This window comes from Castor canadensis, chromosome 1 (genome assembly GCF_047511655.1).
Source record: "Castor canadensis chromosome 1, mCasCan1.hap1v2, whole genome shotgun sequence".
NCBI lineage: Eukaryota > Metazoa > Chordata > Mammalia > Rodentia > Castoridae > Castor > Castor canadensis.
This window is the reverse complement of record NC_133386.1, coordinates 21810829-21827615: the sequence shown is the minus strand read 5'-3', so window position 1 is coordinate 21827615 and position 16787 is coordinate 21810829. Positions and strand designations below refer to the sequence as shown.

Sequence of the window (16787 nt, the reverse complement as noted above, 5' to 3'; positions counted from 1 at the left end):
CCCCCTCTCTCCCTCTAGCTGCCTGGCTGTCCCCAACCGGGATTCTCAGACCTCACAGTGAGATCTTGAAGCTAACCCTCTCCATTAGAAACAAACAAAATAAATTGTTTCCATTCCCCAAAGGAATGTGCTAAAGCCTCTTTCCTCTTTAACGTGGATACAATTTAAGCTTGGCAAGCGCTGAACACAATATACCTCACTGGTAAGAGAAAGATTTCTGAAAGGGATCCTGATAGGAAGAACTTAGTAAGCATCCTCTTGTCCTCCCTGTGAACTTAAAATGACAGAGCGCCACCCGGTCATGTTTTTGGCATCCATGGTGTTTCTGCAGAATCCTCACCCATCCCCTCATTCCACAAAAATGCATGAAGCACCTACTGCCTTCTCAAAACCATGTGCGCCTGTTCCTTCTAACTCTCCCCTTGAGAGGTGGTGCAACCAGGCCTTCCAAGTCGCATTTCATTTGTTACTGATACTCAGCTCTTACCATACCAGGGGCATCTAACTACCATCAGTGATGTTCCTGTTCCTGCTTATCTGTGACGTTCCAGAGGTGATGAATTAACAGGAAATAAGAATGTGGCCCGTTTTCCCTTGATGTTGAATGGAATTCCCTTGATGATCTCTTAGGAATTAATACAGTATTGTGTACTTAAATTCTGCCAAAAGGGTGGGCCTTAGGTGTTCAACACACACAGACACACACACCCCACCACCACACCACCAACAACAACACTTCCCTAAAGTGGTACATATGTTAATTAGATCAATTCTGGTGACATTTCAGAACGTGTACATTTATCAGAACATCAAGTTGTATTCAGTTTCTGTTTGTCAATTATACCTCAGTGAAGATAGGAATATGATTAATTGATCAAAGGCAATAATTTAATCATGTGCCAATTTAGGCAGAGCTGAAAACTCAAGCTCGAGGGATATGCATGTGCATTAACCCAGCTCTTGTTAATATTCTGCCTCTTTCTTCTTCTGTGCCTTTTCCTATCCTCATGTATGTTTTTACAGCATCTCCTGCACAAAGATCTAAAGGAATCCAACATCTTTACTTAAATGCTAGAAGCCATGTTGCTTCCTCTGGATTCAAGCAAGAGCCAACAAGGGTCAGACCTTGAGTGAGTAGAGGCTCAAAGAAAGGAGCCTGTGAGGCCATGTTGGAGAGCTCTGGTTTCTCTTCCTTTAATAATGATGCCCAATATTCTAAATGTACCCTAGCTTTTTGTAGTCACTCTTTATTCTTTGATCATGTTCACATATTCATCAAAACATCTGTTGAATTGGTCTATACTTTTAGTCTGTTCTACTTTCTGAACCCATAAGTCATCTAGCCTCATTTAACACAGTGTACCACTTTTTCATAATCCTCAACTCATTTTATTTCCTTACCAGTGTTCCAGGAACTGGCTAGTTCATCCAACCCATAATATTACTCAACTTATACCTTTTGAGTAGTCTTTCCCATGCTTTTTTGCCTTCATCCTTTTTGACTCTTAAAGCTGCAAAAATTGTCAAGGCTCCAAGTTAGCTCTGACCTAATCCTTTTCTCTCCTTGAATGACTCCCATATATCTTGGATTCATGACTATCAAAGCCAGAGGAATTGGGGTCAAGAAGATACATTGGCTGGAGCAAGGGGTAGACTGAAGAGAGGGCTGGTGAGCAGTTCTCTATAGTCTCCACTAATGTGACAGGTATCTGGTAGACAGACCTGCTTTCCATACATGGATACAGACATTGGGGATTTTTCTTTTTACCTAAATGGCCACAGATTTGGTAACCCCTACGGGTCAACAAAAATGAGTAAATGGAAGAATCCATGGCTGTATTGAGGAAGGATCTAAATATGTACAACTATAATTTATCAATATATAATTTTTTAAAATGTGTCTCTACCCCTTCACCCTGATGCCAAAGCTAGTGAAAATGTCAGATTTCTTTGATTTAGCTGAAATCTGTGAGTACAATGTTATAATAATATTGATCTCATACTTATCTGATGCTGGCCAAATTATATATATTTGATTAATTATATCAAAATGGAGAGGATTATGACTTGATATACACAATTTGAGAAATAAAATTGTTTAAAATATTGGTCTGTGAGTGAAAATAACAAAACCTAAGACCATAAAATGAAACAGCACCAAAGGTTGATTGTATGCACTGTACATGTGTTTCTCCATCCGGTCACCCTTCAAATGCACTGCCTGGTTAAGGGATAGGCATTTGATGTCTGTGTGACTGGCATTGTTTCTTGAGCCTCAAATCCACAGGGGTCACAACCAGATGGTCTAACATGGGCCTTATGCAGCAGAATAAGGTGTTGAGAATCGGTAAAAGGGTAAAGAGTTTTAAACAGCATGAAGTGCCAGCTAGGGTCTAGTTAATAGGAAACCCAGTTACATGTCAAGAGGCCTATTCACCATACAGGACCATATATAAAGTTCCAGTAACCAGCTTTACAGAACCCAAACTCTGTAGCAGTTTACCATGTACTGGCCAGATTCTTGTCTGTTAAAAGCACTAAGTACCATAAAGGTAAGGTCAGACTCATCCACTGCAGTGCAATTGGGAATTGTCAAAGTCTGTTCACTGTATGCATTCCATCTTTTGATTTTACAAGCAGAGGCTCACTAGCTGTATCACTTGGTGTGATGCTAGCAATGTTTGGTGGATGCTGTGATGTGCCATGCAGGTCCCTATTTTAGGACCAAAGGACTTATTTACCAGCAGATAAGAGTGTTGTAGGCTTCCTCCCTGTGCTTTATACCCCCTTCAGAAATAGCTGTCATCTGAAAAGAGCTGCCTTGCTAAACGTCCCGTTTCCTATGACAGCCCTCATCCCATTCCTAGCCCATGCTGAGGTACAAACACCTAACTTATTAACCCCAATTTGGGGCATCTCTGAAAGGCCATCTCACTTCAGAACCCCTGTTGGGGGTCAGTTCAGGCCTTTGTTGAAGTGGCATCACAGGCTCACTTCTTCCTGGACTGGAAGAGTCACACTTCCTTCTTTTCCCCCTAAAAAGCAACATTCCATTAGAAATTTCTGCATGTGTCCATCTCAAAGTCTGCTTCCCCATGGAACCTGACCTACAATAATATAGCAGTCTTGGGTCAAAATGTGATGTAAATTATACTTATAACAATATAGTTTAAAGGCCAAACATGAAAAGCACTGAAATGAAAAAAGACAAAGTAGAAATGAAAATGAAAAGACAAACTTAAGTGTTGAAAAGTATGTGAACCCTTCATGCACTCCTAAAGGGAGGGGAAAAATAGTACTGTGTTTGGAAAACTCTTTGACATTATTTACTAAAGTGGAATATCTGAGATCATGTCCTGTCACTAGCAATTCCTCTCTCCAGCACATGCCCAAGGAAAATGCAAATGTTCACCAAAAGAAGAATGCACAAGAATGGATGAAGTGGCGTCCAAATGGAAAAGAACTTCAATGTCCTTAACAGTAGAATGGATGCATAAATTGTGTTGTATTCACACAAAGACATACAATTCAACACTGAGAATCAAAACCTACAATTTATACTTTCAATTATGTTTGTGAATGAGTCTCACAAACATAACATTAAGCAAAAGCAGCAAGATGCAAAAGAATATATGCTGTATGAGTCCATTTATATAAATGTTAAGATCAAAATGTTAAGATTATAAATCAAAATTGATTTATGATGCTTGGAGTCAGAATATGGGTTAACTTTTGGGAGGATGAATTGTGACAAGAAGATGTCTAAAGTTGATCATCTGGGTGACTTTCAAGGCTGTTTCTTAATCTTTGTGCTTGTTACAAGCATGAGTATTGTGAACATTCATTGATCTTCTGTACACTGTTTACTTTTCTTTATATATGTTCAGCTTAAATGAAAGTTTACAGACCAGGAAGTAGGAAGGGCAGATATAAACACTGAATACAGGAATGTGTCATCCATGATATAGACTCAAATTCTTAAGACTTGAACAAGATTCCTGCTGCCCTTGGCTGCAGGTTCTTACACATGAGAAGCCTAGAGTCCCAAAGGGCTCCAGCCTGCTCAAAGTTACCAGAAAGGCATGCAGCTGGGTGTCTCTAGATGAAGGTAATAAACTGGCTTCAACGCCCTCTGGGTCCTGCTGGGTGGTTGAGCTGCTCTGAGGTTCAGGTGGCCTTTGTGCCTGTAGTGGACACTTCTCATCCATGCTGCCATCTTGAAGCAATATGCCAAGGGCTTGGGTATCTTTGGAAGGTTGGTCCTGTGTTTGGGACACAGATCCAGGGCTCACTGTATTCTCTTCCTGGATACTGTGTGGTGATTGGTAACCAGGGTCTGTGAAGCAAGATGTGGGTTGCTGGGGTCAAGCTTGGTAGCAGGTGATGTCACCAGCAAATTACATGATATGGTTTTCTCCTGACTACCTTAAGCCTCAGTGGGAGCAATGATACCAATGTCCTTCCTGGAGTATGACCTATACTTTCTCTTCCTGTCCAGTCTGAGGTGCCTCTGAGGAATTACACCCCAGGGACTACAGAATCCCACTGACCTGACTAATTCCTGGAGTAAGGCTATCCCAGAGTAAGGATCCTCTTGTTCTCCCTTGCAGATACACACATAGGACGTGAATCAAACTCTCTCCACCCTGACTGAGCTCCTGTGCTGGCCCCATCGTCTCCCCACTTCTACACAGGGAGCAAACCCATGTGCCCTTTAGAGTCCCCATTCATCTGGGCTCAGCATTGATAACGTAATCATTAGGGCAACCTAAGCAAGGCATGGAATGTGCAGGGAAATGCAGCTTGAAGAGAGAGATCAGGGAGGGGTGTGGGGGTTTGATGTACTTGGCCCAGGGCAACAGAGACATTATCAATTTCTGAGACCTTTTTCCACCCACCATGTACCATCTGCCTAGTCACACTTCTCTAACCATTAACATTGCATAGTGTTGAAGTCTTGTTATTTTCTATTTGCAAATTCAAAGATTAGAAAGAAGAAGTTTTGTGTTGTGAACTAATCTGTTTCTTTCTCCCTTGAGTTTCCCCTGAAATCCTTGGGAGAACATGGGACTACTTTGTGCACTAAGGACTATTATGAAAAGAGCTAAGTTAGAGCTGTTTTATTTGTTTAAAATAGTTATTTTCTAAGCACTTCAATTTTGTTTAATAGGTGATAGAGATGACCTTGAAGATTAAAACTGAAATCTCCATTCTTTAAGTATGTTAGCATGTGTGTGTGCATTTGTGTGTACATATGAGTGTGTGCTTTATATATACATATGTGTGTATATAAACTCATGTGTATGCATGGATATGTGCTTATATGTGTATGCATGGGTATAGCCTTTTGAGTGCATGAGTGAGTGCTTGCTGCATGTCTGTGCATGGCAGTGTGCTTGTGAGTGTGTTTGCATATGTGTGTATGCGTGGATGAGTGCTTGTGGGTCTGCATTAGTGTTGGTTTGCATGTATTTCCTATGCTTACATGAGTGCATACGTGAGCGTGTGCCTGTGTGTGTTTTCACAAGTGTGTGTGATTGCATGTGTGTGCATGGCTAAGTGTACTTGTATGTGTTTTCATATGTCTGCATGGGTATGTGTGTGTGTGGATGTGTGCTTGTATGTATATTTGAATGGGTAGTGCTTGCATACGCGTGTGTGTGTGTGTATGTGTGTGTGCTTGCAAGTATCTCTACATCTTTGCATGGGTGTATGCTTGATATGTGTTTGCATGACTGTGTATGGACATTCACAATCTATTAATATGATGCCATTTTCAGGGTGCATATCACTCTTGAGACTCATGGCTCTCTGCTTTCCATTATACTGAGACTAGTCCAAAAATCCTCTGAACTAATCCTAATCAACTTGGAAGCCACCACACTCAGGCATGAGGCTGTCAAGTGTGAGTGTTTGCAGATGTCAGTGCAAGGAAGGCAGAAATCCAGGAGGACAGATCAAGGCTTAGTCACTGAAAAATACATGCCAGTGCATCTCAGCTCCAGAGCACCATCAGGGCCCGTAGGAAAAACTTGTCATGACAGCAAATCAATAATCTTTTGGAGATGATTCATTTCTGAAATATCCCTGATTAATTATGCCAGTGCACGCTTGGCAACAGTACTTTGCTCCAGATTAACCTAATGCTTTTTGCATGAAGCAGGATTATAACTGGATCTCATAAGTCAAATTTGACATTTTAAATCAAGCTTTAAAGGTTTGGGTTATAGATTTTATAATGTCTCCATGTCAAACATAATTGCTCTTATTGCTGCTAGTAGACATTTGCCAATCAATCAAAATAACATTTATTTTATCATAAACAAGGGCAAATTAAAACCATTTGAAACCATTGTATTTGAAGGCTCAGTGAAGAAGTATCTTAGAATCACCGAAATTTGCTTCTACCCTGTGATAGAGAACTGTGATGACATTATAAAAGGCAATGGAAATGTGTTGCCGTTTTCACTTCAAAAAATTAATGCCTCTGCATACTTTGTGGATATGCAGCTCTAAATTTGGTGACTTATTCCCGTATGAATGTGATATGGGGCAAAAATAGCTTCCTTACTTTCTGCAATAGTTATATTTTTGCCCCATAAAGATAAATGCAGTTTTTAATTTACTTATATATTACATTCAGGAACTTATTTTTTATTCCTCTTAAATTGCAGTGGCTTTTTTCTAATAAAAGCTAATAGAAAAATAAGATTTGCTTAAGGGAAAGTCAGACTAATATGTTTCTTCAATAAAAGTTGAGCATACCATGGTCAATTTGACTTTTTTTCTCCCTATAGTATGCCCACTGCATCAGGGTCACCTTCCCTTAGGCTAATGATAGTATTATGTAGGATATTACTTTTCCATTTATGTAGATATAGCTAGAGAGACATATAAAATCACTGAGTGGCATTATTTAGATATATAGCAGGAACACAAATAAAAAGAGAGGCTAGCTTTTCTGAGACAAGATTGACAATATGCAATAGTATTAGTCAGGAACTTACTTGTCCTAAGGTAGCAAATTGACCCTGAACTCTACATGGATTAACCCTATGAAGTCTATTTCTCATTCATACAAAGTCTGCTTTGTGTCTAGTTCACTCTCAGGGCATCTTCCTTCCAGGTGGTGACTCAGAGATCTAGACTGTTTCTATCTGTAGTTCCATCATCTCAACTCATGACTCTTAGGTCACTGTGGCAGAGAAGAGAGAGAGATAGAGCAAACTCACGGCAACTTCAAATGCATCAGTCTAGAAGTGTTCCCATTACTTCTTTGAATATTAGAACCAATGGTCAGAACTAAACCCCTCTGTAGCCATGCAGAGCTATGAAGATGCAGAGAAATGTGAACAATGCTTTTTGATGGGAAGAAAATGACTGCTCTAACTATATACCAAACATCATGGGATTCTAGTCAGAAATTAACAAAATCATGAAAACTTTAGGGTTTTTAGTGAAACTAATAGTTGTCAGTCCACAGTGATGTAAGACTAGTCTGGAAAAGCAGGTTGAATTCGTAGTAAGGGCCTTTGGAGGCAATGCTAAGAAACTTAGGCTTCACTTGAGGATCATGGAAAAATCTAAGAGAAGGGAACCAAATGATCAAAATTGTGTTTTTTAAGCTATACTCTGACTCTAGAGGATAATACCATACGTAGACAAGTGGATTCTACTGGAAAATAATTTCTGAGAAGCAGGTGAACAGCATAAAAATCCTAGTTTCTTAATTTCAGGGTGCTCTAAACAAGTTTCATTTTTCTGAAGTTGTGACCTAAACTTGTGATTTCCTTATGATCTTTAAGAAAGTACTCCAATGCTTTAAATTTTACTGATGACAGGAACACTCAATTCAATGTCCTTTTTCTCTCATCTCCTATTTCTGCTATATCTCCCATTGCTGTTTCTTCCCTCCATCTTAGGCTTACCCCTCAAAATACCTTCAAAACCCTATCAAAGAGAGTAGGTCATTGAAAAGACAAGGAAGGACTCAAATCTCAGAAATAAAAGGGCTCTCTGTGACAGTAACTTGAGCTGACTCCCACTCTTTCCCCTGTGTTTACATGAGCCCCTCAGTATTCATGGGATTTGTGTTCCAATAAAAGCATAGATTGGTCTGATATTTGAATGTTGATGTCATTCAGTCCTCAGCCCTTGAAATCTTACTAACATGAGTTAGTGAGGCCATGAGAGAAGGTTCCAAGTTCCATCTCTAAGGCACAGGTATGACCTTAGGGATGAAAGTAATCCTTCCCTAACACGATTTTCCACTGGTTGTTCCCCCTTCATGTCTTCCTAGTGTTCCATAGGCAATAGAGCGTAAGTTTAAATGGACTTACTCAAAAGTCAAACTGCCCAAGTCTGAGCACAAATCTACCACATTCCAGTAGGATAAACCTGAGCAATTTTTTAAACTTCTCTGTACCTCATTTTCTATAAAATGAAATTGATGATAACGATAATAAAAATACCTCAAGAAATTATTGTGAAAACTAAATGAGTTTTAATCCATGTAAAGTGCTTAGTGGAGTAAGGAGATCGCACAAACTAAATCTCATCATTGTTGTATGTATCGTACATGCCACTTTTTTTAACTATATGATCTGTGTAACCCTAATGAATTAGGTCTTTTCAAAGGTGAGAGACTTAAAATTTATATTAGCCTAATTGAAACACATTCCCCAAAATAGTAATCCACTCGGGATAGGATTTTTATCTGCTCTGTTCTGGGATATAGTCTAGGTGTCCTATAACTCAGTAAATGTTCTTATTGCTATGTATTCCATATTTATATGCACCAATTAATAATGAAGGAATCATCATAAACACAGAGGAATGAGAAAAGCTACATTTCCATGTCTACCTATTCAGTAGATATTTGCCAAAGTTACAGATGAGTTTTCTTTTTGTTTTTTTCTTTTCCTAATGTTGTTTTCAGATCATGGTGGTGCTTATTAAAATAAAGGAAGAGTGGAGAGGAGGAAATTGTAGGTGAAGAAGCAGAGGTAGATGAGGGGAGAGGCTCAAGAAGAGACCTAGAAGAAAGCCACAGGCAAAATTGAGTCTCTGTCTTGGTGAAAGACAAGAAGGACTGAAACAAGGCCAAAGGGGGAGCAACATGGCAGATAAACCCCTTCTATCCCCACTCCATCTTCCACTCTTCCTCCAGCTTGATCTTTCCACTGTTAATATCCAAATTCATTTCTCTTCCCTTCATATACCTTAAACTTGATGGCAGAAATTTAAGCCCATGAAGAAAGTGGAATTTAGCAAAGTGCACACAGAAGCCCTCCTTAATTTGGCTTCTGCTTGCCTCCCCCATCCAGACCACTTCTCAGAATCTTTCATGTCATGCAAGGGTGGGATCCTCTTGGTGGACTATGTCATGCCCTTACACACTTTTACTTCCTTTTGCCCATATAAACAAACTCCTTGTCACCCCCTAGTCACACATAAAAGCCCAGCTTAGAGGTCTCCTGCTGTGTGAAATCTTTCCTTGACCCACCCAAGCTGAGCAGAGCACTCTGGCCCTTGCACCATCTGAGGTCTGCCTGGAGTTCATCACATTTCGGTCATTCATTTGTCTGAAAGCAGCAATTAGAGGTGCTATCCTTTGAGACATGCAAATGCTAATTGTGAAATGTTCATGGAAGAAGTAAACATTAAGTCATTTGAAAATTGCTGCTACATTTCATGATACCAACGTGGGCCATCTGTGGAATCCATTCACAAAAAGAATTCCTTAACCAGTGGCCCACAGGCTGCTAGGCTGAAGATAAGGAGAAAACACACACCACACTGTAGCCTCCCAAAAATGCCACAGACCCTTGGCACCTCATGGTGCCAATTCTGTCACTAGGAAGACTCAGCAAGAGGCACTAACTGCCCTCAGGTCACATTAAAAATTCTTTCTAAATACAAAAATATCAGCCCCATGAACATGTCACTGTCCTATTATAATTGTTTCTCTGACACATACTTTGCTTGTTTACATAGATATGCATGCTTTTGTTTAATGGGTGACACTATTTTATTTGACCTAATTATTAAAGCCATATCCTAAGAGTTGTTGGAGTTATGTTATAGCTGAATGAATCCCAAATTTAGTACATGGACTATAAAGAGGTTGGAATATGCTGTTGTTCAATACATGTTGGCTCCTTCTGAACCTGTTCTTGACCCTAACTTCATTTTGAACGTAAGGCTGCTTCTGTGTAAAAGCCACTGGGTCTGACTGGGGAGCCAGTGGGAACAGATGGCCAACACCATGTCAAAAAGGCACCCACAAAGTCTATGGCATATTCTGGAGAGGTTCGGTATCATATTTACAGACATCACCAAACTAAAACCAGCACATCAGAGCTTAGGAGAGGGAGACCCATGGAAAAAGGAAGTTCCATTTGATTTCTGGAGAAATGGAAAGGGTAGTGGTCGAGACTGGAGGTTCCCTTTCATTTCAATATCTTTGCTAGGGAGAGTAAGGGCAGATAGTACATTTTGAGCTGACCAATTTATACAATTAATAACAACAGTTTCAGGGTAAAATATTTGGTCAGATTTTCAGAGGTAAAAATTCAAGTTTGCAACTGAGTATCAATTTGTTTTCAGTCTTCCTAGGATATCATTTCTATCTCCATGAAAAAGAAGAAATGCCTCACCAACTACTTCTGAGTTCACAGTTGCCCCAGGGGAAGACCCACTCCCATTCTGTACATGCCCCAACCCAATGCTGCCTTTTCCTGTATTCATCAAACACTGGACTTGTTTAGGGAACCCAGAAGTCTGCCAGAGGTTGGATCAAACAGTATCCTGTTATTGTCCCATGTTTCTGATGTCACCCTTTCTATCATTTTAAATCATATTTTCCTAATGTAATGGGCTTTATTTTCAAACCTGGAGATTACTTCTTGCTTTATTTCCAAATAAAATTTTCTCATTTTTAATCCCTTTTTATTATATCAGTGACTGAGGGGATAAAGGAAAAAAACAAAATATTCAAGTTACAACCTGGAGTGTACAACTTTTTGTATCCTAAGGCAGTTTTTCATATGGTTTTTATTTCTGGCGAACTTCATAGGGACTGTCCAGGCATGTCCACCTCCACCTTTAGTCCAATGCACACAAGAATACAGGTGCACACTGACACATGCACACACACACACACACAAATGCACAGCTATCCTTTCATTTGTGATCATAAGTTGTCACAGTGATAAAAGGAACCCTAGCTGTCTTGACAAACATGAAAAAACTCACCTGTAGTGTGATACACCTACTGCTGTGAGAATATTCCCAGAGCCTTTGTCCTACAAATATACAAAAATAGACATGGGGGTGCCAGCTCTCTTATTCTTTAATGAGGCTGCTCATGCCTCACATTCAAAAGCTGGTCTGCCTTCCAAGAAAAATGATTTTTACCTGGTGCTCATGTGTTACAGAAGAATCACTCTCCTAGTAAAAAATACTTTGGAGAAAAAGAAAAACACCAGAGATTTTAGAGCTAAACGCAGTCTTGAGATCTTATTTATTATTTTTGTGTTCTGAACCCTGATATCTCTATGAGTCCTAGAGACCTGAAATTATCCTGAGAAGGCCCTAAATCATCCATCCCTCTTGCCTAAATTCATGCCATCAAAAAAACATACTTTTATCTTTCTGTGAATTCATGGCAAAGATAATCCTAAAACAGTTTTTTGTTCATAGCTCACTGATGGCCATCACAGATGGCCAGAAAGGTTTTCCAACGGCCAGTCCAGATCCGTCATGTGTAGTGGATACCTATTTCTTTACTGCTTTGAATGCCATCAGTATCTAAACTTCCTACTCATTCCTCTCTCCACTTTTCTGGCAAAAAAACAGTTTGGGAGGCTCTGGGATATGACTGATTGACTCTGTTGCTCTTAGGCTTGTGGAGGGGCAGTACATCATAGCAGGAGGGCACAGCAGAGCAAAACTACTTACCGTGTGGCTGGAAACAGAAACAGAGAAAGAGACCATGTTCCCACTGTCTTCTAGGGCTCACCCCCAAAGACCTAAAGACCTCCAGCAAGACCACATCCAATAGCACCAAGTTAGGAACCAGTCCTTTAACACAGAGGCCTTTGGAGGCACTCAAGAGCCAAGCCACAGCAGCAGCCTAGTGGTATGCAAGAAAATTCATGTGGCACAGAGACCTGTCATTAGATGATATTAAGTCATGTCGTGAAAAGGTAATTCCTTCTTCATTATCTTCAGCCCTGACTCTATTTAGGAGTCTCAATTTCACACTGCTGTGTGCTTAATGCCCCTCTTATACCTACTAACATCCTTATTTAACACATAGTAAGCCTCAGAATTAGTCTTTGTCATGTAAACATATCTGGTGAACATTTAAGATTAACTCATTTTCATTGTATTTGTTTTTGTAGTTACCTTTCTCTTTATGACAAGTTTTATTCTATTTGTGAAAACTTATATAATTTCCCTTTAAATACATTTATTTAAGAGAAATGTGAATTGAATAATGAAAAAAAGAATGCTTTAGGTCAGGTAGCTCGTGACAGAACCACACTGTGAGTTTTGTAAGTTGTTGGCATTTTGTAGCCGTGGATCCCATTCTCCATCAGTGTGTCCTGTTCCATGATTGCTTGGTATAAAGATGAATAGAGTCAACTCTAAGTTCTGTCTTTTCTTTCTGATTTTAAAAGAAACTAAAACATTTTGTAGGCCCCTCAAAAGTATCACAGACCTTGATGCTCTGTTTACTGTACCTAATGCATAGGTTAGTGGGCCTAGGTATGTGTTATAACAAAACTTACATTAGTTTAATGACAGAAGTTTGAGAAGCATTCATTTAATGCAGCCCCATCATTGTACAAAGCATGAGTCTAAACTTGGCTAGTGTGCAAGAAACTGCCTTAAGTCCTAGAGTAAGGAGGGAAGTAATCAGAGCTAGGTCCCAGAGGTCAGCTTTTTTATCTTTCCACTTAGCTATACCGTCTTCTCCAGACACCCTTTTTCCTGTCCCATCTGCTTTAGTCTTCACATTAATAAATAAATCATGATTCCTTCCATGATTCCAGCCCTCCACTCAGGTCTAAGTATTGCTGTATGTGGAGGTGACACCACCTTGTGGATTCCATCTGCAGGCAGACCTTTTCCACAGGGTGTTGTTCAGTGCATAACAGTGGCCACTGTGCTCCAGTCAAACCCCATTAAGAAAAACAAAGAATATAATTGCCAGGATAGGTTTGGCCTTCTCTTTTTGGACACATTCTTCTAAATATAGCTCTTCATCAAAAGGAACAATGAGCTGGGCATGGTGGTACACACCTGTAATTCCAACTATTTGCTAAGTAGAGGTAGGAGCATTGTGAGTATGAGGCCTGCCTCGACAAAGTTAGTGAGACCCTATTTCAAGAAAAAAAATGTACTATGGCTTAAGTGGTAGAGCTCTTATCTACTATTCTCCAGGCCTTAGGTTCAATCCTTAGCACTACAAAAAAAAAAAAAGTAACAACAGTGGATGACAGAGTTTGGAATAAGATAACCACTTACATCTTAAACTAATACTTTCTACGACAGAGTTTTTGTGGTAAATGAAGTGTTGACTCTTTAGGCTATCAACCTTACCCCTGACTTAATAGTTAAAAACAAATCAAGCCTCAATGATTCAGCCACTGAGAGATTGTTCTATTGAAACCTATTTTAGTCTATTATGTAGGCTACCTGTTTGTTTGTTTAAAAAAAAGAAGTTTATTTAGCTCACAGTTCTGGAGATCCAAGGATATAATGCCAGCATCAACTTGGCTCTGGTGAGGACCTCATGCAGGTGGCATCACAGAAGAAATAATAACATGAAGGCAGAGAAGCCTTCCAAGTCCTTCCAAGGGCATGCCCCCAGTGGCCCAAGGATCCCTCACTAGTCTTCAGTGTAGCCATCACTACACTGAGAACCAAGTCTCCCAATACGTGAGCCCTTGGAGGACAAACCACAGCCAAATTACAGCAACAACATACTGCAAAGAACAATCCCATACAACTCTTAGGAGTCCCCACTGGTAACCAGATTCTATCTCCTTTGTTTATCCAAAGTAGATCTTCAGCCACCTGAGAATACTGTAAGTTTTAAATGGTACTCGTGTTTGAGGATACTTCCAGCCATCTGCAACTATCGTCAGACCACTGGAAGGTTATGAATTTATACCAGCTGATTTTATGGTTTACTATTATTGAGATTAGCAAAATACATTTTTATTTTTGAAGCCCAATCAAAAATTAGCTCTGGTCTGTTGGGAGACAATGTACGTGGTCTTCAATTATGCACTGCCATAGGTTTTTAAATGTGAAGATTATTCACTCTGATATCTTTTAAAATGTGTAGAAAAAAAAGAGGATAGATTTAGAGGCAGGTTCAAAACAGAATTGGTTTTGAATCCTCCCTCTAGACCTAGCACCCGTGTGACCTTAGAGAAGGTAACTATTCTGACCTTTTCTTTTTGTCTCATCTGCAGAATGGAGTTAATAATATTCACCTGGGATGTGGTTTGGAAGATTAAATTATCTCAGTAAATATTTATCAGGACTTCTGTGTGCCAGGGTCTTTTCTCAGTGCTACAGAAACCTCAGTGAGCAAACCATTAAGATTGCCATTCCTGTGCAGTGGATGGTCCTGAATGGATTTGACTAGTTCTGTCCTGGTTCTTAAGTCATCACAGTAGTGTGTTGCATGGGAAAGGGTTGGAACTGGGTTTCTTATACCTGTAGTTCTAAAATAGGTCCCTCTCACTGCTGCAGATTTGAGGTAATAACTAAGCTGCTAAAAATTGCTTAGAATTCAGCAGGGCCATGTGTAAATTTTTGTCATCTTTGTTCTTCAAACTTTAGTTATGGGTGGGTAAATTTTTGCTACTATATTTATTCTTATCAGTACATACTATTTATAAGTAAATATAATTTGCATTACAAACATTCAGAGAGGGTGCATGAAAATTCTTTTGTGCCTGAAAATTCTGAATGACAAGCTATTATCTTCAAATAGAAAACATTTCCCCTGAGATTGGCCACTGGCCAGATTTGCACATTCACAGCTGGCCACACAAATACCTTTTCTCATGGGCTATGTCCCTGAAGAAGCAAGTTGCTCCTTTTTGTGTGTTGAGGATGTCAATGATAAAATAATCTAGGAAGCTCTTGCTTTCTTCAGACAGATTTTCTGCTTGTCATCATCAAAGTAGACCCTACCTTTTCAGGTAATAACATCTATTTGATAGTCAGCTAGGTAAAATAATAAGTGAGTTTAGCTAAGCATTTTAGGTGGGTTATTTAAACTAATATAAACTTGTAGAAAATGGCCTATTTTCTACTCACTTTGGATCAACAGATAAAGAGGTAGTTTCAGAATCTCTAAATTCTAAAAAGCCAAAAATAATAACATTACCATTTATAATGCACACACAGGCTATCAGAATCAGCATTGTCTTCAGTGTAAAAGTTTGGTTTGCAGGTATTTTTTTCTTTGTAAAATTTGATAAGACACAGCCTTATTGCTAGCTAGGTATTTTAATTTAACATTGTACAAGTATTGTTAACATCTCAAATGATGTTATTTGATGATGAAATTCTTGGCCACTGTCATCTGAAATAACTAGATTATAACAAAAATCCAATAAACTAGATCTTTACAATGCATTGTCTCTATATTAGCACACATATGCATTTTGCAGGTTCCCTACAGAACTAATTATACTCTTTTCAAACAATAATAATAATAAATATAAAATATGAAGAAATATAAAGCTAGCCAACTGTGGAATCACACACCTGACATCCTTAGAATATCACACCCTTATTACTAATGAATTGCCACTAAGAAGAGTTATCTAGAGGAGAAGATTGGGGCAAAGAATGTTAATAGTCTTAATATTGCCTACAAAAGCATGTCTTTCTGCTTTCTCTGTGAAGATAAATAAGTTGCTCCAGAGATATTTACCTTGATATCCCTAACATTCTTATACCTGCCACTGCCTCCATATTGTTAAATTACTTATTAGAGTTTGGAAATTATATTCAATTTCCTGCCTTTTCCTTGAATATGCAAACATTGCAACAAAAGCAGGACAAAGATTGTTTCATGGCTGTTCAGGAGATACTCCATGGAATTCAAACCTGCTCATGGATCCATTTTCAGTTCTGCCATCTTTGTACTCTTGAAAAAGTCTCCAGAATTGGAGAGCAAATTGAATGTGTGTGTGTGTGTGTGTCCTGACGGGTTTTATTTAAGAAGCTCGCAGACCTTTATGTCAGTCCAAATACTCTTGTACTCTTGTATTTGGATCTTTAAGGATTTAAGCAATTGACTTTCCTTTCTTCTGACTTTCTGGATGGGATGCATTTCATTTCCATCCTGTTTCACAGTCTTGGGATGTAGAGTGATCCAGTGGCTATTGGATCAGAAAAAAGAAAGGCATGTTCCACTCAGCTTCTTGGGATTCTACTTTCAGACATCATATCTAAATCCAGGCCCTGCTGGTGCAAGCTGACACAACCTGTCTAGAAGGGAATTTGACATTGTTTCTTAACTTGATGCTGATACACACGTACTTTGATAGTCTGAATCAATAACCTTGAAATCTTTCTTCACAGGCCTTTGACGCTAAGAAAATAATTTAAAATTCAAGGAGTTCCACAAAAGATGTTCGTAATGACATTTCTAATTAATGAAAAATGGAAAACTTTTTACTACTGTGCAGTGCCCCAAAACAGGAATTGGCTGAATTATTTAAAAATTCCATTCACATAATAGAGTT

General features: G+C 39.1%; 1 protein-coding gene across 6 annotated transcripts in view; it reads left to right on the top strand.

Annotated features, from left to right (window-relative positions):
- The window catches only part of Aig1 (androgen induced 1), a 248185-nt gene that overhangs the window by 190106 nt on the left and 41292 nt on the right, over positions 1-16787 (top strand). The gene's annotated exons all lie outside the window — the stretch shown is intronic.